Source organism: Stegodyphus dumicola, chromosome 8, assembly GCF_044657685.1.
Source record: "Stegodyphus dumicola isolate Sdum_Otavi_A_Nest chromosome 8, ASM4465768v1".
Classification (NCBI taxonomy): domain Eukaryota; kingdom Metazoa; phylum Arthropoda; class Arachnida; order Araneae; family Eresidae; genus Stegodyphus; species Stegodyphus dumicola.
The window spans coordinates 96,975,063-97,002,479 of NC_140775.1; the positions used below are offsets into that span (position 1 = coordinate 96,975,063).

Genomic DNA, 27,417 nt, shown 5'->3' on the forward strand with positions numbered 1-27,417 from the left:
CATCATTAAAAAATCTCTTTCATTTTCCTGTTATGTTTTTCAGGATCAAAATCATTCTGAATATCATTTTCATCAAGGTTCAATTCATCTTGTCCAGATACGTCTTTTAGCTTAAAAAATATTTCTTTAAATCTTCCAAGCGTTTTAGTTCTCTTTTCTACTCATTCTTCCTTTTTTCCTTTTAGGGTATTCTTCAGGTTTCTTCTTTCTGTTACTATCAACAAGTCTGAGAGAATCACCAACCGTTCTTCGATATCGTTTAATGAATTTTTAATCTGGCTAATTGAATCGGATTAGACCAGAAATTCCGTTTCGTTTTTGTCGCTGTTGCGCACGAGTTTGAACGGTGTTTAACATATGAATCTGAATTTCTTCCTTTGGTTTTACTTCTTTAAATAATGCAGCTGCTTTGTTACCTAAAAGCTACCTCCATTGATGTAATGAATATCTTAAGACTGCATGTAGCCTTTGTTATTATATGGCTGAACTCACATTCAATCTGTACCTCAGATAAAGGTAACTAGCGCATCCAGAGCTGTCTGTATCCACACTTCACTCGTCTACATGGAAAGTTCTGAAGCTCTGCATACTTTTGGCAATGCTCAAAGTTGCATCAGTATCTCAAAGTATGGGTATTCTATTGCCATTTACTTTTTCTAGGCTGGTGTAGGAACCGTACGTTCCTTAAAACTATTCTTGGAAAATTCATTTGAGCCTACAGTTTCCAAATTCTTCTTGTGTTTATCACACTGTGGTCGGAAATGAGAGTAGGATCAGTATTCATAATAATGTCTCCATTTTTCAAATTTCTTTTCATGAATAAATTCTGTCTTAACTGGACACTTGGTATTAAAATATTTCGAGATTTCTTTAGGATAATACTCCTATGATAGATACCTTGCATTCTGTTCCCATTTAATGACCCTCTCGAAGTTTTATACCCTATTTTCTAGGATTATCTGTCTTAAAGCTTTGATTAATGCTCTCATACTCATCCAATTTTTCTGTTAGGTCATATGGAAATTTTAATTTCTTCTATTTGTCAAGAAATTGCTTCCTTCCTTACTTCCCCTAAAACCAAATGCTTAATTTGTTCGATAATTGTTAAGTCTTTCAGATTCTCAAATGTCTTAACTTATAAACCCGCAGTCCCTTCCAAAAATAGCTGTAAAGTTCATAAGCATAATTTTCCAAGAATTTTCAGGAATCTTTTGGTTTCGATAAAAGGACTGTTTCAGCTTGTCGCATTAAATTTGTATGCTTTTAAGATTAGATTTTTCAAATAATCGTGCTTAGTTGCAACTTCAAACGTTTCTCTGGCTAAAATATTGGAGATTCGGCAGGTAAAACACCGAAAAGATAAATCACCCGATCATTTTTAGGGATCTGAGCCATTTCAACACTTCTTTCAAAATTTATCAAATACAGTTCCATTTCATTCTTTCACCAAACTTTGGGATAATTTGTGTCAAATGGATTGATATTACAGTCAAAAGTTGTTAATCCAGACTCATTGGGACTTCGGCGATTCCGGATTATCGAATTTTCCGGATTATAGATCATCAGTTTAAATCTCGTAAGATGGCATGCAGAAATTCTAAAATTAAAAATATGAAACCGTAATTTATGAAATAAAGAACAATTATGATCTAAAGGGTATCAAAATTTACAAAAAAAAGAAGCTTAATATTTATTTGTTTACTTTATTAAACATTTCTTTCAATGTAAGTTGTTTAAGTTGCTTCGTTTTATGTGATAATACTTTCTCTTTAATTCTATAAACAGACATAATTTCTTGTTCAGTCACAAAGTCCCGCTGTTCAAGTCCCGTAATTGCTGTGCCGAGAATACCGACTAACTTGTCAATCGAAATTTTTTCGTTTTCACTAATTTCACTAACCTCTCTGTCACCTTCTTCATGTCTTTATCCATTTTTTGCAGCAATTCCACTTTTTGTTTGATGGACATCGAAATATACTTTCGTTTTGTATATCCTTTGGGAGCTCCAGCATCGGAAATTCTATTTGACATAATCGAAAGTTCAAGTTTACTTTTATAAAATTGCTCTTACAGTCTGAAAAAAGTAATAAGTCGGATCCAGTTCGAAGATTAAGGAACAACGCAATCATCAACATTAACTGAAATAGATAATTAGATAATTTTAGCTTATACCGTCCGTTATACATTAAACGCGCACGCGAAAACGTATTCTGCGCTTGCGCACACGCATATGCGCAGTCATAAAGGTCTTACGCGCACGCGTAAACGCCTATGCGCATGTGTGAACTCGGCGCATGCGCAGAAAGTTTTTAGCTTTGAGGTCCGGATTATAGATCATCCCGGATTATGGGTGTCTGAATTAAAGACTTTTGACTGTATTTCTCTGCTCTGCTATATTCGTTAGTGATTCTCTAGCTTGTATTATTTTTTTTTCAATTTAAGCCGCTTTATTCCTAATTCAAGTTCCTTTTCTTCCATAGCTACGTGTTCTGTCGTATCCTGAGCCAGGCGTTCTTCTTCCTCTTAGGTGTTCTTCTTTAGCTTCTTGATCCACAATCACTCGATTTGTAACTTCTTCATCGTAAAATTTAGTTGCAATTTTTTTTTTAAATTTCTAGAACCTAACTAGCGAGCGGCACATCCTCACCAAATCCCATGGCTAATTCTATTAAATCTTCTTTTCTAACCCTTGGGAAGAAAAAGCATTGTTGAAATAGGAAATTTTTCACAGCGAATCAAAATTAATTGAAAACAGCTTGTAACCAATATTTAAAAATTCAGCCCAAAGTATTAATCATATAGCACAATCCAGCAATTTATTTTTTGTTGTAAAATTAAAAATTTAAATTTGAAATATTTTACTTCAAAGATAACATTCTAATAAAAATATATGCTTTCTGTTCAATAAAAATCTCCCAAAATTGCTCTTAATAAAGGAATTCCAGAGTAAGTAAAAAAAATTTCAAGTTGTTCTGAAAAACATTTAGACTCTAATTAAAAACATTTTCATGCCCGGAACTGAGGCATTTTTTAAACTCTAAAAGAAGATTCCAATCTTTGACTTAAATTTAGATTTATTAGCCTCTAGATTTAAAACCAAATGAAAAACTACATCTCAAAAAATATTATGGAGTACAGATAACATTACCTAAAAAGACTAAAACATTTAAATCTAAACTTTTAAAATCATTAAAAGTCTCTAAAACTACTTCCCACTCAAGAAAGACGTCATATTTCATGGAGTTGGTAATAGTTTTCCTTTCATCCGCCAACGCTGCAATGAAAGATAAGGAACTGAACATTGTAACATTCGAAATCATAAGTCTAATTTCTGAGTTTTCTTAACAACTCTTCCATGTCTTTTATACGAGAGTCACCTTCATTTGAAACGTGCATGTCTTTGTGCTAAGGTGCTTTCAGTGCAAATTGCTTTTTAATGGGTGCCTTGTATCACTAGTTAAAAGAAGTCTTTGCATATGATAATTCTAATCGGTAGAGATTCTGTACCGCTCTTACTAATTCCTCACTTTGAGTTTTAATTTTTGCACGTCGACTTATGCCATCAGTTTTTGAGTATAATTTAAGGATTTTTCCCACAGTCTAAAACATTCACTTTTTATCATCACTTGCAACTAGTACAAAGTAACCGACTTTAAGAACACAATGTCTGACCGAATTTCCTCTTGAAATTTTCAGAGGCAGTAAGTACTCTTGGCGAAATCTCTTCCTCAAAGCCTCGCGGGTATTCTCAATGTACTGCAGTCTACGTTTAAAGAAGTTTGAATTGATGTCTTGCTTTGTAATAGCAGTAAATCGTTTTGTAATTTTCTTAAGAATGTGGCTGGTGTTATAGTCGTGAGATTTGAATCAGCTGATAAACTGTTAATTGTCTGCCATTGAGTATGGTTTCACAGTTACAGAAGACAATGAAAATTTCTTCGCAATCTAAATAAGCTTTCCTGAGGAATTTTCTTAAAATTTTATTCATTAATTCAATTAGACGATGCCTCCCACCTCCCCCACCACAGACCACCGGAAGGTATAAACTTCTAATTAATGTGATCTTCAGTTCCTCTGTTGGAGACTTCCTTGAAATCTACTGAGGGAAAAGCGTTAGATACATCTACGAAAGTGGTACCGTTATCTGAATAAATTTTCTGGTGGGTCTATCTCGGCAAGAAACAAAGCGATGAACAGCTTGAAGAAAAGCATCCACACTCAGAGAAGTTGCGCGTTCTAAGTGAACACAGTGATACATTACTGCGCATATAAACAAGCAAAACCATGCTTTACATTTTCCCACAAGTATTAAAGGTCCTGTAAAATCAACGCTGGTAATCTGGCATAGAGACAGAGGCATCTTGAACTTGATCACTGGTTCGGTTGGAGGCTTGGCCTTTTCGTTGGAATATCTTTTACAAATAGTACAAGATCTCAAGATGAATGAAACAGTTCTTCGTCCAGATAGTAACCAGAATCTTTCTGACAGAGAATGTAAGAAGTGAGAAACTCCATGTCTTTTAATATAATGTTCTTCCATAACTATACTTTTTATGAGAGGATGGCGTAAAATGACAGGAATTCTAAACTCTGACTATTCATCTAGTTGCTTTATTACTGTTTTCGTTCTAGTTCTTTTGAATCCATTTCTAGATTCCTTGTTCTAGAAATGGATTTAGTGATACTAAATGCTTATCTTCAATTCCATTAAAAGATTCAGTTTGTATCAAACTGAATTTTTTAATGGAATTGTTGATGGTGTAGATCGTGCAAAAGATTTTTGTTTTGGTGCCATAATTGATTTCACAGCGAAAACAATGCTTTGTGAAATTCTCTATCAAAAAGCAAAGAAAATGTGTGTGATGGAATAACGCGCATGGTAATGCTTGAAAAATTAAATATTTTACGCTTTGCACACTTTAAAATATTTTTAGTATCGCACTTTAAAATATTTTGATTTTGTCAGTGGGAACACATTTCTCTTAAATAGCCGAGTTTGTTAAATTCGGGACAAATTAAAATAATTGCGTTTTCCCGAGGGAAAATATAATCTTTTTATACAAACGAGTTTTCTGATTAAATTTGAAAAATATATATCTTATTCTTTGCAGAGTGGCAACCCAAAGCTTTCTAAATAATTGTTAAATTAGCGTAAAATATATGTTTATAAAGAGTGCGAACTCTATGGGCTGGTTTTTGAGAGATCTTATGTAGACAGTGACCTTCCTCTTATTTTGAAGGGGGACTGTGACAACTTTAATAAAGATCGGAATTAAACTGTAGATTTTTACAAAAGACAAGCAAGCAAACAAAGAAATATTCATTTATATATATGGATAAATTTAATATTTCTGACTAGATATATCATGACTTCAATATATTTTTCTTTAAATCAATCATATTAAAAAGTAGAAAAAATACTCTTAAGAATTGTGTTCATTGACTTTAAATCGCTTAGTTTATTATTCAAAAACATTCCAGATTAAATCTGAAAGTTAAATGTCTTAGACTTTACTGAATAGTAACACTCTAGGGAATCAAAAATAAAAGTATTTTATTTTCGTCAGTGACTATATATCTCTTTAAGTAGCAGAGTTTGTTGATTAAAACTGAAAGTTAAAATATCTTTAACCGAATTACAAGAGCCTGGAGCGTTGGAGATAAAAATGTTTCATTTCGAACAGCATTTCCGTCTCTCACTTTTAGTTTGCTAATAAAAAATTCTATAATTTTGTATAAATATGAAATAAATGAAAAAATTGAAATTCAAAATTTTCGTTTCCAATGCGCATGTTTGGGGGAGCAATAAGTATGTTATACTAAAAATTTTGTGTCTCTAGGTGCCGTCGTTTTCTACAGTGCGAGGAATGTATATGTAAACGTACATGCAGATTCTTTATAATTTAATTTTTTTTTAAATAATACATAGCGATAGCATTTGGCAGTGGACACAACAGTGATATGGATAAAAAGTGAGTTTCGAAATTAATAGCACTTCTGATGCTAAGCAAAAAAAAAAAAAAAAAAAATAGCGCGCATAATGACGTCATAACATATACAAGCATATGGTTTGAATGTACTACAAATAATATAACGATATGGTCTAAATACCATATCTTGGATGAAACTAACTAAGCAGGCATTCTATGAACGTTTTTATAACATAGCAGGTAATACATTATTTTTAACATATTTTTTGAAGTATTATGTGGTACATATAAGAAAGGTTTTCGTTTTCAGAATGACGTGTGAAGTGAAAACACATCAACTCAGCACGGTGTAATCTTTTCTGTGATTATGTAAACAAATTTAAAGTAGACAAACGCTGTCCATAAATCAAATGAGAGAATCCCTGCCTTTGAGTAAGAAGTGATGTGTAAATTAAAATTGTAACTGTTTTCCAGGCTCGAAAAAGTGATCTAAATCGTGAATTTTAATATGAATAAATGTGGAGATCGATCAAAATTTCATTTACTTTTTTATACTTATAACAATTATCCCTAAAACTCATGAGTGAGTGCCAAACTTTTCTTTTCAGATAAAGATTATATTCCGCCTAGAAAGGAGTAGTTGATAAAAAAGCGTTACCAGTCTTGAAGTCCCTCAGTAGTATTCTCTTATAGGTGAGAAACATTTTAATTATTGCATTTGGTATATATTTGCTTCTAAAATGTACAAGAGAAAAATAATCTAAATGTAAAACTCTAGTTCTATTTTAATAACTGTGTTGAGATTCTAACTTCTAAATATACTAATTTTAATTCGCTTATAAATATTTTTACCGTAAAAAAGGAAAAAATCCGAAACTCATAGAAAAAAATAAATTCATTGTGTTTTCAAGTAAAAACTGCTTTTTCCTTCATTTTAAAAACAGCATTAATGCGTGGGAAAAAAGTACATCTATTCAAAATTTTAAAATCATTGGAAATTAAATTGGATCTGAAATTTAGACTGATGTTAGTAATATGAAAAAAAAATTTTTACATTTCAAAAGACAGTCACGGGATCCTTTCTTCCTTAGCGAACAAAAATATACGGTCAGTCTCTCGAATGTAGTTATTAAACGTAATAATGTAATATACATGTTAGTTAGTTTTAATTATGCTAGAGAAAACATAGTTTTAATATTTAACTTTAGAAGTAAATAGTTTTAATGACATTTTAATATTTAGTAAATACTTTACATCTATGGTATTGCATTTTGTAACAAGGTGCATGACACACGGCAGTAATAGCTGACTAGTCAAGACAGTCATCCGACAAGTAAAACAACAGTAGATGTCTACGTAAAAGAAAACGTACATTACCGTTACATGGGTGCCACGAGAAAAAAAAAAACATATTTTTTATGACAGTGTTAATAAAATTTAAATACGTTATAAATGAAATGCAATTGAAATTTGAACAGGGGCCTTCTTAAATTTGGAGATATCTTGCCACATTTTGGAAAAAAATTCTTTTTTTTTAATGTCATCATTGCCACGTAAGTTCTGATAAGTGTGATTCAAGATGGTGACACGAGATACCTAGTTAGCATTTATTACACCATTTTGCACTGCTCCACATGCTTTCAACTGTTTGTGTATGACATGCAGTGTTTGGTTCTGCGAAATTGTACCTGTGGTTAATGAGGTAATAACATTTTGCTTCTTTCAAATCCTCTATTTTATGTCTTTTCCAGCAAACAGAAAAAAATTGTACTAACGTCTGCAATATTTTGTTTTCAACCTGTCAAAGAAAACGTTTAGCTGAGCGATCTGAAACGTCTACAAGAATTATTCTCTACGTAGGTCTGTAAAAGACTTTTCGGTAACCTCACTGTTCTGCCATTTTCCACCAGTTTTGACTTATTCTACATGATAACGTGTGGGTGCAAACCTCCCGATTATAATTGTTCTATTCGACGACTATATTGTGGTTCATTTTTAACTGCATATTACAAAATTCACGATGTCAAAAAGTAGACAGATTCTACAGCTCTAAAGATACTTCGATGCGATCTTTAAACCAAGTACGAGGTCTGGAATCTATTTTTTTTTTTTTTTTTTTTCGGTAAGATCTAAGATTGCAACTCCAGTTTGTTGTATCATAATTGATAAAACGCACAATTTCCTGAAGATTTCCTTTATCCTGTAGGAATTTCACTGCCTCCTCTTCATTTTTTAAGTAACTCCCAGACTGTGAAATTCATTTTTTCTTCTATAAAAAAGTTCTTAGTCAAATGATGTTTTATCTATCAAATAATGTTCGGTTGAATTCTAAAAAAAGATTGTAAATTGAGAACTTTGGCATAAAAACGGAAAAAAATAGGTATGTTGTTTAAGGAAAAGTCCGATTTTGTGTCAGAATACCTATGTTAAAAATGCTATATAAAAATCTAATATAGTATGTCTTAAATTGCACTTTTGAGACATGGAAAACTCAAATTAAATTTTGCCAATCTGCACAGTAGAGTGGAATAGTAGATAAAAAATGTGCCTTTTTTTTTTTTTTTTTTTTTTTTTTTTTTTTTTTGAATCCATACGCTTGAAATTTAGCTCACTAATAATATGTTCTTTCTTCAAAATCAAAGGAACTCAAAAGGGAAAAAAATCTTCTTCCTTTTCACTTCCCAAGCTGTTCCGATATTTTTCTCTGGAATATAACTATAAATGGAACGCACCTGTAATTAATATCACATTTATGTTACTGTTTAAGGGAGAAGAGTTATTGTGTGCTATAGGATCCAGACTTAAATACTATGTTTGCATCATGCAGAGTCATTAGGATTTTTGAAGTAGGAAACACGAAAAGTTAGCAATGCCCTCGCCGGGCTTCGAACCTGAACTTTTTGAATACGCGCCGAGTGTGCTACCGTTACACCACGAAAGCATACAGAAAAAGAGGAGAAAACATCATATAGTCAGTATATAACTAAGCTAGAATTCCGATATAGCTTAGAAGGGCCATCTATGTTTTAATTATTAGTTTATAAGGTATTTGTCCCGCCTTCTTGGCATACCTTCGAGGTGTGGTGGTCTGCACGCTGGGTGCGTATTCCAGAGGTCCGCGGTTCGATTCACAGCGAAGGCGGTTGCTCATTTTTCATCTCTCCTGCTTCCAAAAATCCTAATGTCTCAACAGTGACGCTCGAACTAAAAGGGAGATGATGATTCTCCTCACACAGGATTTGGCGATTGAGTCCCCTAAAACCCCAGTTGCCCTTTAAAAGGAGGAGTATATAAGGTATTTCTCCGCGCCTTAAGGCATGCCATGTATATAAGGCATGCCTTCGTGGTGTGGTGGTCTGCACTCTGGGCGCGTATTCCCGATGTCCGCGGTTCGATTCCCGGCTATGGCGGTTGCTCATTTTTTATCTCTCCTGCTTCCAAAAATTCTAATGTCTCTACAAGTTACTGAAGCCAAGAAATTAGGCGTCTCCAATTAAAAAGGCACAGTGGAAATACAGAAGATACCATATTTCCTAGCGTATTCCGCTCCTTCTTTTACTGGTTTTGTCATCCAAAAATCGAGAGGGCAAAATTAAGCAAATAATTTAATTTACAAAGGACGGGGTTGAGGTAAGAACATAAGAAATGAAAGGTAGTCATGAATAAACTATAGTTAATTATCACAATAGTATTTCTTTAAAAGAAACTTACATTTCTAGAAAGAGTACTTAATAACATTAACATTACAATATCTAATAAGATATATTCATTTCTACTTTCCTATAACATGATACTCGTCCGTTCTTAAACTTGTCTCTAGTACTTACTGCTTAGGTTTCAAACCATCCACAATTAATCAGAAAAAGTAAATGTTCAGCTGACTTAGCGACATCGTAGCCTGAATATCAGTTCGCGTTTGATTCTCTAAGATAGATCGTTTCTTGTATTAGGATTGCATAAAGTTCAACAGTTAGAAGGGAATGGCTCGGCATGACCTTCGCAGATAGTTTGTATTTGTTAATAAGATGAAAACAATTACTACGTGGATGAATCCAATTTAAAATTTCTTCTCTAGGTGACTTTCCGTTATCCCCTATTATATATTTATGCTTATTTTAGAAATTTTATTTCTTAAATTTCAAATATCTTTTTATGTTGTTAAACAGGTATATTCACTTGACATTTTACTAAGTGTCAAAGTAAAATGTCAAGTGAATATACCTGTTTGAATACGTGCACTAATTATTTTTCGAGACTTATTTCTCTTTTAATTTACAAAATTGCGTGCAAAAATCTTAAATATGTAAATAAAACATAAGTTTTTATTCCTTTTAATACGTAATATTTCATAGAATATTTGTGCACAGTTTCATAAAAAAGATTTAGTAATATTTAAAATTTTTTTTTAAGGAAAAGTTGAATAAAATCAAGTTTAATGTAATGTAAACATAAACACAATGAAAAGAAAATGTAACCAATATGAAAATTAAACTTCAAAATTCAAAATTAATCTTGCTGCTGACCGCATACTAACAAACAGTATCAAGTTTCAAAATCATCATTTGAACATCACCAAAAGAGTTCAAATGAAAAATTCTCAGTTTAAAGTTATTCTAGAGTAGTTTGTGTTCCTTTAAACAACATCCGGTTCTTAAGCAAAAACTTCCGGTTCACGGTGTAGAAGAAGAAGAACCATAACTCTACTCCTAATGACCGGAGAAACAAAATAAAGCAGTTTTGGTAAGCAAAATGTATAATCTTTAAAATAAAGTAATAATAAAAAATGAAACATTTCATCAAAATTGACGATTAGAACGTAGTCGGATACCTCTTAAACATCGACAAGTTTTTTTTTTTTTTTTTTTTTTTTTCTTTACTTTTCTGTTTGAAATCGTGGGAAAGAATTCTCATTCTAAAAACTCATAAAAACTCGTAAAGAGATGAGTAAAACTTGCCGAAAGGGATGATAAATCAGTTTATAACGTACCAGCGAGCCAGAGTTATCACCTATGGGTAGGGATGCTATCATAAATGTTTTTAAGGAGGCCTGTCCCGCATTTATATTGCACGATAAAAACATTCTAAAAACTCTGAAACTAAAAATTATAAATTTATCAAAATTATTCAGTTACTAATGTATGCATCTTAATGATGGATTTCTTTTTCCTGAGCCGTATAAATTATGAATAATTGGTTTTAGAGCTTTCTTAAGTTTTAAAGTTTCATCAAACTTTAATACGGTTTAAAACTTGCGTCGTAAGTACGTAACTTCAAATTTAACCTGTCTCGTTATTTCATAATCGTTGCTGTTAGTGGCAAAATTCCAATGAATATTAAAATTACGTTTGACAAAAGTTATCAGGTTTATGCGATACAAAGAATATTCCATAAAATTTAGCAGAACTTAGAATTCACAAAACTGAAATCATGTTTTAGTAATTTTTATTAAGGAGCTTTAGGATTCTTGAAATTACTATTAATATTTAAGATAAACTCATTCTTAAAGTTTAGTTTTGAAATCAGAAAGAAGTTTTTTTATCGTAGAATAAAATTAACTCAACAAAACGTACAAGCTTATTGCTTCAAATTGATGCTTAAGTTAGGATATTATTTCCTTAAAAATATCTTAAAGTCGATAGTCTTTAAATTGGAAACATGACAGTCTGTCAAAAAACCCAAATTGAATAGCTTATAGCAAGAAATATTTAATCCTTCTCTTCTAAGTACGTTATGTAAACTAAGTAAGAATCATAATAGTTCTAAATTTTTAGTATTCTGAAATACAGATTTGTAAATATGGATGCGAACATTTTTCTACTTTCTTTAAATAAAGATTAGTCATTGGGTTTATGCCTCAACTGAAGACTTTCCAGAAGAGGCTATATATAAAAAATCGTCCAAATTCAGTTCTTGATGGAGTAGTTAAGAAGAGGTCTATTTCAGCTTTTCCATTCAGTTTTAGTGCTAAAATCGAAACTATGTTCAGAGTTCACATGTTTGAGAAATATATGAGAAATGATGTCACAATGACGTTTCGATCTTTGACTTTCGTGTTCGGACAATATTTAGATTTAGCATTAATGTCATATGGCCGTGAAATCGACCACAATAAACATGAAAAAAAATTAACTTAATTAAAATTCATTGTTATTGTTATCTTGAAGTACTCTCAAGTCGACTTCTAAAAACTTGCTGCTAAAATATTTCACTAATTCTACAGCTTAAGTGTACGCAAATTTGAGAACGGTACTTATATGTTAAGGCACCCACCTAGATTCAATATGACAAATTTTACGGAAGAAAAGAGCAGTTACTTTTATTGTAAAAACATTATGCATTACATACATATTCTGTATTTAAAGCAAATATTTATTACAAAACAGAATCAGTAAACCCAGCTACAAGCGAATTTTTGTTTTTGTTGTGGTGGAAATTACGGAGAAATTGCTTTGAGAAAGGATTCGAAGCGCTATTCGTTTAGAAATTTCGTTAGAAATGTATTCCTACGGAAATTTCACCTTTCTTCTATTACAGTAAAGTCTTACAAGCACAAATTTTAAAATCGAATTAAATAGTTATACACAATGCTCCTTTGAAAAAGTTCATAACTTGCCTCTCTCAATACTTTGCGGTTAGTCAGCTTGAAATTTCACTCATAGTTAAATATTATTATATTTCTTCCAATGTCGTATTTTTATGTATCTTTAAGAAATGCATATTAATTTAAAAGTAATATTTAATAAAAAGTTAATACTGCAACGAATTCTTTGAGAGAATTTTTATCTCAGTGAGAATTTTTTTATTGATAGTTGGATCTCAGTGGCATTGAGAGAATTAAGTTGTCATTATTTTTAGTACTATTAAAGGCGATCTTAGTCAGAAGATAAAATATAGGTGGAAGTTTTTCATCGATACACAGAAAGAGAAGCTTTCTTGAAGAAATAAAAAAGCAAAGAAACTGTTTCCAAGCTCAGACTACGTCATCGCAGGATAAAAAGAAAGTCCAGCAATCTCTGCGGGTCTTTGTTTATTTTCGCCCCTAAAAATAGCCCTTGACAACTGGCAAAGAGGAAACCAAATAAGAGATGAGAAATATTCTCGACCTCAAGTAAAACTAATTTCGCACGTGAATAAAATGTCGGTATAGTGTATATATTTAATTGTGTATAACTATTTAATTGTGTATAACTATTTTTCTGTAAAAGCCGTTTGAATTTGGAATAACATTAAGAGAAAGCATGCGAAAATGGCGACATAAGAAACTAAATATTTCTTATGCGCACGGTTGCCTGAATAATTGCTGTGCAAGTGTTCACCAGAGTTTGGTGCACTCTGAACCCTGGGCGATTTCTACTAATGTAGTTGCGATAATACGTAACTACCTTGAGAAATTTTCAGCACTGAGCTAACATGAAACCTATTGTATTTTAAAAATGGTTTACAATAATGTTCATGGAAAGAGTAACTGACGATGCTATCAGAGTTTAAATAAAATAGGTTTATTGTTTTACTCACTAATTTTTTAATGCACCTTGCAATGCGTAGGATAACGATTAGCCGAGTATAGAGCATAGAAACAGATTTTTATGACCCATAAAACAGAGTTCCTATATAGTATTCAAATAAAGAATATGATCTCTTTTTCAACTGAAATAAGTGTTCTTTGTCTTCTTTGTCCACTTAAAAAAATAGGAAAGGTTTCAGATTAACGGTTGCCCAAAAGGGTTGTTAAGGCCTTTGTATGCTGTCACTGAGCTCGCACCCTACCAGTCTGCTTTCGCACTCATTCCTGCTAACCAGCTTTTTTATTTTATTTTATTTTTTTTTTTGGTTTATTCTTAAGGTTTATTATTTATTTTTTTTTCTCATTTAAGACAAATACAGTTCAACTTAATACTTTTTCAATCTTTTTTTAGTTCATCACATCGATATTCAGTTTTCTTAATAAGATGGCTAACAATTTTTTTTCTCTCCTTATGATTAAATTTTTATGTATTAACGTCACCTATTAAATATCACATTCTTCGCACTATAATAAATAAATATTCATAAAATTCATTTCAACAGCAAAACCAGAAAATTTATTATTTATTTACCACAAAATTAATTGTTTTAAAACAGGATATCTTTAGAATTTCTGCTAGAGTGTTAGAGGTTGCTACGCATACTTTTACATTCCTACGTTATTTCTTTAAAAACTACCCACTCGCGCGGCCAGCAGCCTAAAATAATTATCATAAAAAGGGTATAATAATGTTAATGAATAATTTTATAACTAGTGTAATTTCATAAAAATATTAAATATCTCTAGACATCTTATGATTTTAATATATAAGTCCTCTCAGTAGCGAAATGTATATTCTATTAAAGCTCCATTTACACATTCTTTAGTTTATTTGCAGAGCATCTTAGCAATTTCTGTCGAAGCAGGCCACAGGAAAAATATGCAGTGCCTTCACCGAGACTCGAACGCCGAACCTTCCGATTGCTACCCAGACGTACTCTCCAATTAAACCACGAAGGCATTCTGTAAGAAGGAAGAAAAACTTTTCATGATGTTATTTCTCAAAATTTCATCAAGCACAGAAGTGTTAAAATTCCTATGTTTTTGTTTCTACTAGTTCTGTAAGACTTTTCAAAGTCTGTACGAAATTTTGTGAAATTTTATGATGACTTTATCAAGAAAAGAATCAAAGTACTAAAATTATGAAAGTTTATCTCAATTTTTATTAGAAAGTAGGAGAAATATGTAACTCTAGAATCGTAAAAATTATCTAATCACTAGCTTCATATTAATTACTAATAATCATTTTAAGATCAATTTTGTATTATTTTTCTTCCAGGATATATTTAAGTGATAATGTGTCATAAATTTCCATGCTTTCTTAATTTTTTTTTGTATACATCTTTTAAGTTTGTATACATCTTTCTACTAAATGGAACATGAGCATCGTATCGGAGTGAAATTTCAACAATTAGCAAAGCAAAATGACAAACTTCCTTATTTGAGTAGAATGAAAAATCAGGTAATCAGATTTACAGTTGCAGTAAAAATCTGTTTAAGAGTACTTTGCTTAACAGGAAATCGGCTTAATTGAAGCGTTCAGGAAATAGCATTGAACTATTTATTCAGCGATCATCGTATAAGAGTACTCGAGTGTTTCATTTTAAAGTTCGCACACAAAGTGTTTTTCCTAATGTACTCTACGCTGAATTTTCTATTCTGTGCAAAGTCTTATTCTGAAAAACTTGTACTTTGTTTCGATGTCTTTTTCGGGCAATAGTTCACACTAGAGCAGCATATATGAAAGCCGGCCCGACTAGTATTAAACACAGTCCTTTAGAAGATAATGTAATATTCTTGCGATACAATTTTGATTAATATTGCTAGACATAAAATACCTGAGGCTTACTTGAGAAACATGTACTTATTTACGGTTTGATTATCAAAAAGTCTTCATTAATTATCCCTCAAAAATTTTAGCCAAAATAGATCAGTTGCAGTAAATTTAGATGAACGGGAAAATTTCATTAATCACCTAAATTCGTAATCATAACGTTAAGGATCTAAAGATGACAAATAAAAATTTATAGCATAAATCGTTAACTGTAAGTTTTTAAACAGTTAATTAAGTTTCGATACTTACGCATCATCCCATCAACCATACAAGTAATGCGATTTATGCGAATTATAGATAAACGTGGCCTTTAGAATTCCGCAGTACTATTGTCTATTGGTGACCGCTGCCGAAATTTCCGGCAACGGTCGATGGGATAATACGTAAGTACCGTAATTGTTACTTTGAAATTAGTATGCAAATCTTTTCAGCCAACGGACTGGATTGTAGGAAATTGCAGGTTAACTAACTAGTGCCCAAATTCACAAATAATAGCCCAAAATTCATAATAAATTAGAATGCTAATTTACGATTACACTACAATAACCTTAAGCTGAATGACATGACAATGATAATATTGGATGGCAGTAAGCCTAAGAACTACATACTTATTTCGGGATCTATTGCTTTCGATATAAAGAAATGCTATGATATGATGAAATAAAGCATAATATTTTTCGAATAGTCCGTGGAGTGATTTAAAATTCAAAGGGTACATAAATCTTAAATTACGAATTTTTATATAAAACTGGAATTTCTTAATTTCCATTTCAAAATATTGCTTTATCCTTTAGTTGAATTTTGCTTGCCTGAGGATTTTTTAAGAGCCTATCAAAGAAGAAACTAGTAAGGAAAAAGAAACTAGCAAGAAAGAAAGTTCTGTAAATCTTTCTAGAGTTAGCAACACACCACAAGTACTTTTGAAAACCCTGAAAGTAAAAATAATTGGAAATAATTGTACACTTTGTGTTTGAGCATTATAAGACACAGGATCTCAAAAATCGTATTTAAGGAAGGATTTAATGTCTTCTCTAGGCCTGATACCTTCTAGACAACAGATTTTAAGCCACGCCTTTTTGGAGGAAAACGAACACCTGAAAATGTGCATAATGTCTACAAAATTAAGCTAAAGAGTTTAGACGATAATTTTACTTGTACTTTTGATAACAATTGAACAAGATACAATTTGTGATTCTATACCTTCTGCTTTAAATGGGTCGTGGATTAAAGAGCTCCAGTCCATGAATATACCATTTTATGACACTGAAGATTCATCAGGTCCTATTGATCTTTTAATTGGTGCAGATATGGCTGGTCGACTTTTCACCGATAGAAAAAGAGTACTTTCTAGTGGTATTGTAGCCATAGAAACTTATCTGGGCTGTACATTGATCGGTAAAACATCAATGAATGCTGAAAGGGAAGATACGGCGATGACGGTTGTAACAATGTTTGTGAAAGATGCCAATATTCCTGACCTTTCTTCCTTAGACAGCTTAGGAATATCCGATACAGTCGAAGTAAAATCACGAAAAGAAAAAAAATTATCACGAAGAAATATTTTCAAGAGAGACTAAGAATCAAGGATGATGGGCGGTACGAAGTTGCCTTACCGTGGAAAGATGATCATTTGCCTCTCCTCACCAACAAAGATATAGCGATAAGAAGACTTGAAGTCTCAACAAAAAAGCTGAATTCAGAAAAATTATTTGATACCTATGATGACGTCTTTAAACAGTGGACTGAATTGGGAATAATAGATGATGTCACAAATGCGCATTCACACCTTCCTGGGATCCAGAAGCCAGCTGATTTGCCTTCTCGAGGATGTTCCGCTAGACAACTATTATCAAGCAAATGGTGGGTGGGACCCACTTGGTTATTAGAATCATCATTTAACTGGCCTGTCACAGAACTAAATATTGATGAGCATTCTATAGCTAAAGAAAAGAGAAAACCAAAATCTGATGAGCACTCTTCTGTCTGTTCTCTAAGTTACTCAAACACTTGTAACCACAAAACTGATGAAAAAAAAAAAATAATGGATACAGACATTACGGGTCAAGTTGGTACAATTATTATTTTTCAAGCTATAACGAAGTGATACTGTTGATTGCTTGGATAAAAAGATGTATCATTAATTATCTAAATGCAAATTCTTCGCGAATTATTGGCGAGTTTTATTTGGGTGAAATGACAAAATATAAAGTCAGGAAAAGGAAATTGTGGCCTCATCCAAATGTAGTTGAAATGTATTTTTCACTTGGTTATTAGAATCATCATTTAACTGGCCTGTCACAGAACTAAATATTGATGAGCATTCTATAGCTAAAGAAAAGAGAAAACCAAAATCTGATGAGCACTCTTCTGTCTGTTCTCTAAGTTACTCAAACACTTGTAACCACAAAACTGATGAAAAAAAAAATAATGGATACAGACATTACGGGTCAAGTTGGTACAATTATTATTTTTCAAGCTATAACGAAGACACCTTTACTTCCTGGTGCCTTCACCAACTATCCAGAAGCCTTTCCTATTCGTCTTCTGAGTGATGGATGTTGTAGAAATATGACTGTTTCTTGTTTGAAAAATGACTCATATGATAAAAGTGATTTACCTTCTCTAACTCTGTCCTTTGTTCTATTGCAACTCTCGAGAAATATTACAAGCGCATTTATGATCGTGCTAATGCAGCTAGGTACATTAGAATAAATATAAAGTAGTCACTAATTTGAAATTATATTTCTTTGTACTGCTAAATATATATATTTTTTCCTAATATGCTTAAAACTAACGCAAGTGTGTTTGGTTGTTATGTATTCTTGGTTGTTCTATTGGAAGATTCCAAAATACTTTCCAGTATCTCTGAAAAATAATTTCCCCAAAAATGTCTCTAAAAAGAGACTTTACATTACATTAAATCCCTGATTAAGATTTGATTTTTATCTAGGCTAAACATTTTTATTTATTTAAATTAAACACTGTACAAGTAAAACTAAAGTATTTTAGCCATTTTGTGAGTTCATAAAATAACTGCATGACACGAGATTAAAAAACAATTCCCACAATACTTCGGATGCCATACCTGAAAACGCCCACTTTATTTAATTTGTGTAGAAAAATAAAATGTATGAGCTCACTAAGCTTGCAAAAAGAAATAAAATATTAGGGTTCATTGAATTCATAAAAAGAAATGAAATATTCGAGTTCGTTATATTCACAGTTCCTACAATTTTGTACCATTATCGATTTGAAAGACAGTTATTGTATTTATAAAATAACAGGACGACCGCATCCAATGGTTTGAAATCATGAAAACCTACTTAAAAAAAAAACATCTTTTTTTTCACGTCATTATACATACTTGTAAACGAATGGATGAGACTATCAAAAAACTAAGGAAAACAAAAAAAGATTCAAAGAAATATATTGCATCAAAAGAAATTTTCTGATTCACACAGAGGATGTTTATTAATGCTTAATTATACCGTGATGGATCACGCAGTGAAGAACGCTCAAATTTTGCCGCGTGTTGTTACAATTTTTTTCCTTTCAGAATCATCTGCAAGTTATCGAACACGTTTGGCTAGAGGCAAAATTTATATAATATCCGTCGCAATCGAAGGTTATCATTATCTTTTCTCTATGAATATTTCCCCTCTAAAGCCGTTTAATAGATGTTAGAATTGAAAGTATTGATCAGGTTTTATTTCTTCCATTTTGTTTCTTCTGCTCTAATTTTATTTTATTTTTATTATTAACCCGTCAATCAATGAGAAAGCAGGAGATTTGTATTCATTTATTTATTTGTAGGAAATTGACAAATTACACATGTTAATTATCTTCGAAGATAAACAAACGGAAGGAACGGACTTTATTATTCTACTAACTTTTCTAAGCGCACATATTACTTGCAAGATAAAAGTAATCTAAAACATGGCCTTATATCATAAAACGTAACTGAGAAGATGATCCCTACCATTAAGTATGAGTGATAAAGGGTATCCTATAGTATCAGACATGAGATTTTATATCCATTAATGATCTGCTAATGAGTATTCGGTGCCGAAAATGCAATGCAAAATACTGCTACATGACGCTTACACACGCTACCTTAGTCGTTGCATATTACATAAGGCAAGCGGCTATTAAATAAACATTCTGTATTCCAAACCCTTTTCAGTTTTTAGGCTTGATTCATTATAAGTAAGTGATTTCCAAAAGAAAAATGTAATGTTTGTAATTTTCTTTTATGTTATTCGCACGAAAAGACTTTTTTTAACCTCATCTTATAGCTTTGATTTATGCTTGCAATAATTAATACATATAAAATCTAAGAAAACTATTTTATTCTTTTAGGATAATTGAACATTTAGTTTTATAAAATTATAAGAAACTATCGCATTTATCTTTGAGTGCTAGGTAGTTAGTTGTACGATCCGTGATTGGAATCCCGGCGATGGCTTAGTTAATTATTCGAATTTCTCATTCCGGAAAAGCAAATGTTTGTATAAAATAATATTGCGTAGAATATGTTAAGGAAAAGATTCGAAAATAGTGAAACCAGTTAAACATTTCAAAATCCTATGTTGTCAAAAGTTTGTTAGAACCTCAGAACTAGACAAATTTCATTTTTTGCTTAATTCTCTAGCTCTTGTTTCCCTAACCTTAAAGAATTGCTCTGTGCATTTCAAAAGAATCTAACGTCGTATTTCTTCTTCAAGGAGCAAGTTGCTGAAAGGTTTTAATGAGTTTGATCACGAGTCTTGCTATATTCATAAAAATATTATTTTATTGATCACTTCGAAGGAAACATCTTTAGAGTCTTTTATTGTTTTCATTCCGTGGATTTGGCATTTTAGCAGAACGGACGGTGTTGCCACTTCAGAGAAATATTTGCCGCTGCCTCATGTGCAATCGGCCAATTGAAATGAATATATGGCTACGTTTAATAACCAAGTCTTTTATTCATTAAATAAGTGCACCGATCTCCATGTGGCGTTAATTTCATGGTGAAATAATATCAAAGCAAGTTTCTTTCCTACCATTGATCAACATTTAAAAGCAGTGCGCTTTTTAGGGCTATATGATTTTATCCTTTGCTTCTTAAACTTGAGGGTAACTAATTCTTGAACTAGTAGGTCAACTGTAACATCCGATTTCCATTTCGTTTGCAGTATAAAAAGCCTAATTTTGTTTTACAACATAAATTCTATTTGGTTGTAACTGCAATTTGTTTTGTATTGCATTTCCATTGCAATAAAAAATATGCTTGCATGAAAAAAACTGTATTCGATTACAAATGCACACAATTGCAACTTCTTTTGAGATTTATATTTTTTGAATTTTTGAATTTTGAAAAAAGTTACGAAACTTTAATTGCAAAACTTGGTAGAGTTGGACTGTAATCTGCAAGTTTTAGATAGCAAAGTCGTTTCATCAGTTTTGGACTAACAACATTTATTCGATTCATTTACTTTATTAATTCCTTTGCTACTAAAACTCCCCATTCTTCAAGAAAAGTAAAATTAATTGATCATAAATGAATAGCAGAAGCATATTTGAAAGATAAGGAATATATTTTAATTAACCTTTTTTTAACAATATTTATATATATTTATTTTAATAACAATATTTTGACTCTTGATTTTAACGCTAAATATATATCAGGAATTTCTGATACTTTGCAACAACTACTTTATGGGCTAGTGAGCTGCTTTACTTGGCTCTTGTTAATTTAATTATGAGTGATAAATGATCTCTATAATTTAAAGGCTTAGTTAATTAAAGGGGTTTAGTTAAGAATCTCTTCCGGCAGTGAAATTTTTCTAAACATTGTGACTGAATATCATTGGTCAAGAAAACATACCACAGTGTGTAATAGAAAATATATAAAAACCTCAATAATTAAATAAAGAAAGAAAAGCTAAAAAAAGTAATTAAGAAAGGTATAAAAATGAAATTTAATATTTTTAGCTTGAAATAAACTGAAAAAGGAACTGTGCAGTTCTAAAATTTTCCTCTTAAAATAAAAAAATGGCGAAAACTTGCAGAATTTCTCTACAAATTTCAGAGAAATTTCAGAGAAATTTTCCATAAATCTCTTTTCTCATGTTAATTCAAAAAATTTTTTATCAAACTACTTCAACTGTACCCGGTTGTGCTTTTACTGTTAAATTATTATTTTGATAGGTGCAATATAGACATCGTATTACATAAATTAATCAAATAAAAACATTTGTAAGGATGCTTTAGTAATGTTTTAAAAAAAACTGATTTTTTTTTTTTTTTTTTTTTTTTTTTTTTTTTTTTTTTTTTTTTTAGCCCAAAGGGGTAATTTACCCAGAAGAGCTATTAATTTCGTTTTCGCATTTTGGGTTGATTCACTATAGAAGGCGAATCACATTTTAAATTATTGCCACTAAATATTAGAGCCCTTTATTATATTTAAAGAAATTAAATAATGAAGAATCTGCATAAATGCATGTATTTTTTTCGCACTGTGATGAAACAACGGTACCTAGAGCCATCAAATTTTGAGCAACGTACATCGTCTCCACCCGAATATGGTCATCTGGAAGCCTAAATTTGGAATTTGGATTTTGTTTTATTATATATTTCATATTTTGTAAAGCATTTATTAGCTTTTGATTAAGAAACTCAACAGTTTCAAAGCAAGCGATGGAAACACTGTACGGGATAAAAGAAAATTTTATCTCCAGCTTGCGAGACTGTGTATTGGAAAGTCTAAAGTTATACTTTTTTAAAAGTATTTTGCGATATTGCTGTTGAATTGAATTTTATGGTTTAAGAGCGAAGAACATAATATTTCATAAATAAAAGTAACACACATAACGTTAAAAAACGCCCTTTTGGGCGTCATATAAAATCTGAAAGCTTTCAAATTTTTTTTAATTTAGGTTTATGGTAGTCTGTCTACTTTGTAGTCAAAGAAGAAATTACTAACTGCTTTTATGAGCTCAATCAGAAATTATGCAGTTTAAACTAAGAAATATACGGCCAGTAGTTAGATAGTAGAACATTATGTATCCAATTGTACGAAAATTGTTTGAAACGTTGTTCAATTTTATTTTCTTAAAATTGCTCATGAGTAGTAGTTGTAAAGCGAAGATCCAGGAAAAAGAATGTGCCACTTTCTGAAATGAATTCGCTAGAATGGATTGTATCATTCCATGAAAAATTTAGGCCACTTTTGTCTTGATGAGACAATGAACACTCAAAATTTTTGAATACAGATTTTATTAGTTTCGCATATTATTCAGCAAATTTTCCTACGTCCTACAAAAATCACAGTCTAGACAAATTATTTATTAAATTTTGGTCAAAAATTATTCTCTAAAAAAAGAATAAACGACAGAGGATTTACTAACTTATTCTATTACAATACAAAGACATGAATGGAATTTTGCAATTCCTTAATTTTTGTAAAGAAGGTGACTGGGTAAGATATTTTTCATGATCCTTCTCAAACTAAGAGCCACGACATTTGCTTTCACAAATGAAAGAATAACTTTTTCTGTTTTCCTATACATGGTAGCTAATCACTAAATTGCAGTATTTGTGGCTGTGAGCGGTCTTTAGAGTCAACGTCTGCTTAAGAGTAACTTAAACTGACTGTTTTAAAAATTAACATAATGCAACATATGATGAGATTTTCCTCTTGTGCTCTTGTATTCTGCAAATAAATGCTATTCTTATCGCTCAGACTAAATGAATGCTATCGATATCGCAAATGAATGCTATTCTTATCGCTCAGACTCAGACTAAAGAAAGTTCTTAGAAACTTCTTTCAGTATCAGAAGAGTGTTCAGATAATATCAAAATACAATGTGAGCAAAGTTGTGAAACCGGATTCTCTACAAGTCTCTAGTAAACTTTTGACTTACTTAATACGCCATTTATATGAATTTTCAGTTACGTAAGTGTGCAAAAACTGTACATTCAAACTGAAACTTACCAATTACAAATAAGGATTTCATAAATATTTACTATTTCGCCGACCTTTACTTTTTGCGCTCAAATAATATCCATACTGTTAACGTATAAAATAATGTTATGCAAATAATATCCATATGTAAAATATAATATATGAATGTAAATTACTAACTTTAATTTGACAATAGTGTTATTAAGTCCTCATTTTAAATTGGCTACGTTCCCTTCCTGCTCTGAAACTACTAATTGTTTATAATATATAAATCTAAAGTGCGTCACCTCAAAATTAATTCTCATCATGTTAGGTTATGTAAGCGTATCCATGTGGAAATTTGTTTTCTCCAGTCAGATTAAAGAAATTTTTAACTACATATTTCGCTGCTACTAAACGCTCACTTTCTGCTTTCCTCTTGTCCTGCCAGCACATGTCATTCGCCTCTCTATCACGTATATTGTCTAAAGATGTCATAGTTTATATACAAGTTTGGGATGCATATCGCACCCATACTCATGTATTACTGAGAATATGTATCGCAAGAAATTCCAGAAATAAATTTTGTCTTGTTGTCTTCAGCCATGTCTGTCAGTGAATGTTATTTTAAACATCTATGAAGCCACCAGCTCTTACAAGTTAGTACAAAGACTAATAACTCTATATACGGAATAAAGAATCTAAGATACGACAGATTATATTACAATTTAATTAACCGGTGGTCCACGTATGTGACTATTAACATGCCTATTTGTGTGTCAACGAAAAGTTACATTCAAGGGAAAACAAAGTTTTCAAAACGATCAGTGATTCAGTATTATGGTCAAGGCCATGGATCGGCATTTATTTTAAGTGTGCGCGAGAAGCTTATTTGCTTCGAATTTCCGTCAAATTTTCCTCATTCTTTGAAATTAAAGAGCACCATATCTTTGGTTTATCTTGGACGCTTTCGCGCCCACATTCAAAGCAGTTGTGTACCATTCATACACTTGTGTTCTTGATAACGATGCATCGCCATATAATGTTTGAATCATCTCTAACACTTCGCAAATTTGCTTACTTTGTAACAAAATTAAGTGTTATAGCATTGTTCTAGCTCGAAGCACACTTTCTTCTAGATTATCTTCTCATTAAATGAAAATGACTCCGACTTTTGACATTCAAGAGATAAAATTACCAATTTAAAATGTAACAAGAGTTGAGATGTCACTCTTTCTAAGCATACGCTTATTCCTTCACTTTTTTATTTTATTGTTTAATCTTTAATTTGTCCGGTTGCTTTATGGGCACACCTTGTAAAACAAACCCTGACGTGATGACCACCTCCCCAAGATCACTACTTCTGAGTGACCAGTATTTTCAAGAGCATAATTAAGCATTAGTATTGAATTTCATCTCTCTAAGATGACCAGCACCAACATCCTTGCGCGGTACCTAGTTCCCTTTGATTAAAATCACGGCATGGCACTGGTTCACTGTACAAGGCTGTTTCCAATCAAAAACTTTAAGGAAAGCCAAATAATCTTAATATATTTTGCAGTGATCAATTTATTTCAAATATTTAATTTTATTCCAAAAATACTGTCCAACATATTCCATTTAAAATAAACTTATATTTCAGTCTTCTGATGCAGATGGGGAATTGAGTATAAATGTACTTTTATTTTAAATGTATCTCCAGAATTGATAATTTAAATTACTTTTTTTTTTCTTTAATCCAATTTTACCCAGAAAATAGTTCAAAGTTATTTAATCGTTTTTATTCGAAAAATTACTGGAACCTTCCTTAAGTTCCCTCAGAAAATAATAATTATTTCATCAGATAAGGAGTCAGGCATTAAAATATTATTCAAAGCAATAAAGATTCTAGGTATATTTTTTAAAACAACACTTGTGGAGTGTTATTTTAAATCACAGTCGTGGCAAGTTTATAATCTTCTAAAGACAGCCTGATATCGTGGCACAACACGATCGTAGTATAATCGCATTCTTCAGGATGCATTAAAATAATTTTAATATAGAGAATAGGGGAAAATCACCGGATGCAAAACGTTTCTTCTGTCTACCGAAATAAAAATTAAAGAAATACCGTTTGAAAAATCTTCCTCGCCATACGGGGCCAAAGTAACGTTATTTTATAATTAAGGGGTTAAACCACGCATCACAATTTATTACGTTCTCCGCAAAATCCATGCAGGTGTTGTGTCTCTAAAAGGGCAAAGATAAGAATAAAAAAAAATCTCCTAAATAACAAGAAAAATCTCAGGAAAGACAGACAGGAAGAGAGTTGACGCTAAAGCTGAAGGGGGGAAAGTAAAAAATACAAGGCGGCAAAATATTCCATCTTTGCGTCCAGCCGCATTGAGATGAGCTATAACATAAATACCCACGAAAATCACCTGCGCCGCTTGATTTGCATAACAGGAAAGCGGGACACAGATACTACCTTAAAATAAATAAATAAAAATAAGCGGCTTTCGTTACATGTTGACCGAAAATTACACCGTGCAAAAAATAGCCTCCAGATAAGACCATTACAGATCGTATTGCCTTGTTTATTTTTTGCTGTCTTCTTCATCGATTTTCGTCGCTGCATGTCTTGATCGCTTCGACACCTGTCAAGACAAGCGTCTCTGAGATGTTTCCAAGCTTTGAAGTAATTGAATAAGTATACTAACGAGTGCTTTTTTTTTCCTCTACAGACTCGTAAATTTGGAACACTTTTGCTTCAAAGCCATTATTCAATGGACAAGATGTCTTCTTGGATGATCCGTCCGAATTAAGGGATTTTGTGGTTCGTTAATAGATTTAGTTCTAAGACGGTTAAATTAATTCATCAAATGTAGACAAACACATTGACAGCCAAAATAAGTTGTTATTGTGAAGTTTGTTTTGTCACTTTTAAATAGCCTTCTGTAAGACAGGATAGCTGGTTGTTCCAGATAGCAAATTAAATAACAATGCCAGTTGCTTTCCTTTTTCCTTCTTTTTTAAAGGTGCTGTTGATTATTATTTCCTTAACTTCAATTGATAAATATGTGACCATGGTATTCGTAGAAAATATGCAGTTATTTCATGCTTGTGTAATAATTTTTGGTTTAAAATTATTATACTATGAGAATTATGCAAAAAAGTTCATAAATCTTTAAGAAAGAAAGTCGAGGAAGATACCTAATTATTCGTTGTTTTCATTTTTATATAATTACAGCAGTTTTATCTCTTGTAAACTGCAAATATTATATTCACCCGATACAAAAACGTTTGTTTAATTTAAAAAGGTTATACTGAGAACAACAGCAAGAGAATAAAGATTGTAGATAATAGTGATATAAATATTATGGATCTATTCAATGTATATTAATATAATCCCTACACTTTATCTAAGCGTTTTGTTAAAAATATACTTTCTTAGTTATACTTACACTAGATTTCACGAGAAAACAGATAAATCTTTGGACATTTTATTAAAATTTTAAATTGTAGTAAGAATTTAACGATGTATATTATACTGCTAATTATATTATTTTACGTCACTAAAAGTACGTTTGTTAATTTAACTGGTGTTAATTAAAGTCGATTAATTTAATTCCTTCCTTTTCATTTCCAATGGCAGATCGTGAACAATTACAAATGTAACCCAGTCCATTAATCTGTACAAGGCCAGATGTGGCGGTCTCTTTATTATGGAGGCACCTAACAGGTGGGCAGTCATGGCTTCTCCGGGATTCGAACCCAGGCCCTTCGGTATCGCAGTCAGCTTCCCTGACCACTATACCGGCTGTGAACTTATCATTTCGAATACATTTTAAACTTCTTACTACGATTTTCTGATTTTTAAAAAATTCTACTAAAATAATAAGCTATAAGATAAGAATAGAAAGAATACATTTGAAGACACACGTCACTTAAAGTGAAAATTTCTTGAAAGTTACAAATCTGATAAGTAAGGGTGATAGATAAGCATTGCTAGATGTTTCTTCGCTAAAAATTTTTTGACATGTTTGTTATTAAATCTTTTATTACCGTGAAAGCTCTTTCAGGCGTAACACATCGAATTCTTTTTAAAACTCTTCCCATTACGTCTTTATAAAATATGGAGCTCCGTCAGGAAAGTTTCCTTGTGAATTAACCTTTACCAATT

General features: G+C 31.6%; 1 long non-coding RNA gene across 4 annotated transcripts in view; it reads left to right on the forward strand.

Moving 5' to 3' along the window:
* LOC118199818 (uncharacterized) overlaps window positions 1-27,417 on the forward strand; it is a 222,510-nt gene that overhangs the window by 166,546 nt on the left and 28,547 nt on the right. For 3 of the 4 annotated variants that reach the window (XR_015042631.1, XR_015042629.1, XR_015042628.1), the window contains exon 4: window positions 6,539-6,623. The exons of the other annotated variant lie outside the window; for it this stretch is intronic. This is a non-coding gene — a long non-coding RNA (uncharacterized LOC118199818). The remainder of the gene's footprint in view (window positions 1-6,538; window positions 6,624-27,417) is intronic. 4 annotated transcript variants of the gene reach the window in all.